Raw genomic sequence first — 4516 nt, 5'->3', positions numbered from 1 at the left:
ATTGTTATATGTAAAAGATTAACCATATACATATATAATTTGATTTTAGTATTTTGATAATAAATCATTAGTCTCATAAAGAATAAAATGAATTGATACTTCTACAACTAGAATCTTTTCATAAATGTTCTATATGCATTGCTTGATGAATGATATCCAAGGATAGAGATATCTTTATGAGATTTGGCATTATTTTCATAAGAACATATCAAGCATAACGTGTATGACTGAAAAATATGAAGGATATGCAATGGTTCATTTTTCATTTTTCAGAAGATCAAAAGGAGTTTTCATCAAAAATAGATCTAATAGAAATCATATGTATGACAAGCGGTGATGATAGCTTTTAAAAATCATTTAAGTAGATGACTATCATACACAATTGTCTTTTTCATTTCTTCAAGAATTCTATTAACCCTATTTTACTTAAGGTGTCCTTGGTGCTGAAATAATTAATTTCTGTATAAACTTTATCAGGATTTTGGTTTTCAACACTGTGCCATGATACTCTTTATCTTCACAGTTTGGAAACCTTTATCATTTGAAACACTTTTACATGATTTAGCAAATACAGAAAATATTTCAATTTTATTTGCCAAGAACACATCCAATGTAAGCTTTTGAAAACTTAGTGATGGAAACAACATCTTTAGATTTAGAAATTGATTTTGTTTGTTTTCTTAGTTAACATGCATAGCAAGCTTTGACCTATCAGAATATAATCTAAGTAAGCCTATGACAAAGTCTTTTGAAATTAGGTCCATACTAGCATAAGGTAAGTTTTCATGCCAAAAAGAATTCTTTGATCTTAGTATTTAAGCACATGTATTCAAAAGGTACACCAAGTACACATTCTCGTGTTTATTGTCAATAAGGATAATGCCGTGGATAATAATTCTTAATCAAGCATATAGAGAATTCATAGAGTTATCTTTAATAATGATTAATCATTTAGCAACTTTATCCAATGGTGAGTAAAGTATCTTATAATGTGAAGTGATTTGGTTATATTTTCAAAAATATTTTCTATATCACAAAACACATGCAATTCATACTTTAATCAAATACTAGAACAAGAATAATGATGAGATGCAAGAATTACTAATTTCCTTATTCTTATTATTATTACATTTACTAAAAGACTATATTTTTTTTGAGTTTCAATGTGTCTAGAACACCCATTTGTATGAATCTATTTGGTCCATGGGTATCTTGGCACACCTATGTCTACATCCTCATATTTTCATTTTGGGTACCCAAGCTTGCTTGGGTCCTTGAGAGTTAGGACATAAGGTTCCTTTTGGAACTCAAATTTGTTTAATTCTAATAACTTTACCATTTGATTTAATTGTGTTAGAATGATGGGAAAAGTTGTTATGCCCATTCTTTTCATATTTGAAATAGGTTATCTTATTTAAGGGTTTGCTTGGTGAATTGATAACCCTTTTATCTAAAGATTTATTGTTAAGTAAAAGAGTCAAGTCAAGTTTTGATTTATCAAAATCAGCATGTTGGCTTTCAAACATTATTTTTAATCTTTCTGAACTTACAGTGAATTTGTTAATAACAGATCTTAATTGGTTAATTTCTTTGCTTAAGTTTTGATTTTCTTTAATTAGGTTCTGATTTTTCTGGATCAATTGTTCTGAGTTTGACCGTAAGGTTTCATTTTCAGAATTTAGTTTATCTTGTATTTCATCATTAGAATTCCTCTCTTTTGAAATTTTTAGATTTAGTTTCTTAAGATGTTTATTCTTCACAGCTAATTTTCTACATTCATCATACAAATCATGAAAAGCATTTAATAATTCATCATAAGAAAATTCTTCTAGAAAATTATTTGATGTAAAAGTAGGTTCAGTTTTTACCTTGTCTTCTTGTGCCATAAAGCACAGGTTAGTTACCTCTTGTAGTTCCTTGGAGTTAATATCTTCATTGTTGCTCCTAACTTTTATTTTCTTGCTTGACTCTTTCTTGGTCAAGGCTTTCTTCCTTTTTATCTCTTTCTTCCTTTCTTCTTGCTTCCTCTTCTTCTTTGTCTTTAGGAAGCTGATTTGCCTTCGAGTCGACTCGGACCTTATAGGAGTCGACTCGGTTAACTTGAGAGTCGACTCTAAAATACTTGGGGTCGACTCGACTGAGATGGAAGTTTCAACACCTTTTTCTGCAGTCTCATTGTTAGTATGCAATTGAAGTACATGTGAGCTACTCTGAGATTTCTCATAAATATTTTCTAAAGTATCCCAGATCTCCTTTGCAGATAAGCATGCAGAAATTTCATTAAACATTGTTTCTTGAATCGCACAATATAATATGTTCATAGCATTAGCATTTAATTGTGCTAAGTCCTTTTCATTAAAAGTTTGAGAGAGTGTGTGAGGGTCATTTATTATGATTTTCCAATAGTAATAGTTTTGTGATTGAATAAAGATGCGCATGCGTATTTTCCAATGTGCATAGTTTATGCCATTAAATAGTGGAGGTGTGTCAATTGCTTGTCCTTCTCCTAGAAAACTATCTATTTGAGTTGTCATGATCTTTGGCTCTAGTCGGTTAAGACTACAAATAATATTTGAGCACCTGCTCTGATACCACTTGTTGCCCAGTAGATACAAGCCAAGAGGGGGGGTGAATTGGGTCTTTTAAAACTTTTATGCTACTTCTAAAACTTTTTGATTAACTATGCTAAGTTGTATAGATACACAGTGAAAGTTAAACTTAGCAAGGTTTTGATGTATAGACTTCGACTTGATTAAATATGCTTGCAACTAAAAGATGTGCGGATAAGAATTAAGCAAGCAATTTATCTAAGTAAGTAAGTGTGTTAGTTAGACAATAACTAGAGGCATTACAAACACAAAGGACATATAGTGGTTCGGTGCACCCCAGCACCTACATCCACTCCCCAAGACCTCTTGGGAATTTCACTATAATCCTACCGATTACAGCCGGTTGTTTTACAAGCTCACAACCCAACTTGTTGTTTTACGAGCGCACAACGAACTCGGTCGGTTTTTCCAGGCTCACCGACTAGAACCACTCCGATTGTTTTCCCGGGCTCACAATCAAACCCTTACACGTTGGTTTTACCCTCGGCTCACCAACAAACCTAAACCCCGTTGGTTTTCCCTTTGGCTCACCAACAAACCTTACACCGTTGGTTTTCCCTTTGGCTCACCAACAAACCTTTACCCCTTGATTCAATCCCGTGATTGAATCAAGTTACAAGATATTATAACAAAGTTTAAGATAAATCAAAGCTTCTTAAACAAGCAAATATAACACTATAAGCAAATAGAGTAAAGTGAAGTCCTCAAACGAGTTTGGAAGATGAAGGAGCTCGACTTCTTCTTTACTTGACCCTCTTCTGATTTGGCACGAAGTGGAGGATCACTGAGGCAGCACACGGATGGAGAGGAAGCTTTCGGATTCACTTGGATGCTCTTCTTCTCTCTATTTCGTTTTGGATGGCCCTTTTGTGCTTGTGGGAGATTTCCTTTGTAATCTCTTTGAGATCTCTTTCCTAGATGATCTCTCCCACTTCCATAAGTTCTCCCCTAGCTCTCTTCTTGTTTTTATAGCTTTAGATGGCGTGGAAACAAGAATATAGCCGTTAGAGACAAAAATAGAGCCGTTGGACACAGTCTGCACTTCCTGACAATATTACCGTTGGGATCGGAGTCGACTCGCGCGATCAGGAGTCGACTCGCCTGTTGCAGGAGTCGACTCGTGCTTTACTTCGAACACTGTTCCAAATTTGAATTATGGTGCATCCTCGACTGGGAGTCGACTCGTCTTAACCCGGAGTCGACTCGCCAACTTCTGGAGCTAACTTGGCAATTTCGGAGTCGGCTCATCCACTGAAGTCCGTGGATCCAATTTTGAATTTTATCCTCTCGAGTCGACTCGACTGTCCTGGGAGTCGACTCGAATCTCAGAGCCCGAACTTCCGATCCTCTGTCTTTTGGCTCGTCCAGTCTTGGAGTCGACTCGAACTTCCTTGGAGTCGACTCGGCTCTCAGTTTGCGAAACTTGGTCTTCTGCCTTTTTGATGTGAAGCTGTCTTGGAGTCGACTTGAGCTGTCTGGGAGTCGACTCGAATCTCAGAGGCAGTAACTTGGTTTTCTGTCTGTTGATGGTCGCGGAGTCTCGGAGTCGACTCGTGCAATGCGGGAGTCGACTCGAATCTCAGAGTCCCAAAAATGCTCTCTGACTTTTTCTTTGTGTTCCGCTGAGAGTCGACTCTTGCTTTCTTTGGAGTCGACCTACCAACTATCGGAGTCGACTCGCGTTCCACTGGAGTCGACTCGAATCTCAGACCCGAAAACTGCTCTCTGACTTTTCTGCCTGTAACTCCTAGGAGTCGACTCAAACTTCTCCGGAGTCGACTCGGTAAACATTGGAGTCGACTCGAAATCCTCAGGAGTCGACTCGAAGACTATTCTTTTGAATTTTTCCTTTGATTTTACTCTTCCAAATTGAATCCTTTGAACTTTAAGCTTGGGCCAATAAATTG

The sequence above is a fragment of the Phoenix dactylifera genome, unplaced genomic scaffold, assembly GCF_009389715.1.
Source record: "Phoenix dactylifera cultivar Barhee BC4 unplaced genomic scaffold, palm_55x_up_171113_PBpolish2nd_filt_p 000672F, whole genome shotgun sequence".
Classification (NCBI taxonomy): Eukaryota; Viridiplantae; Streptophyta; class Magnoliopsida; order Arecales; family Arecaceae; genus Phoenix; species Phoenix dactylifera.
Note: the sequence above shows the minus strand (reverse complement) of the source record.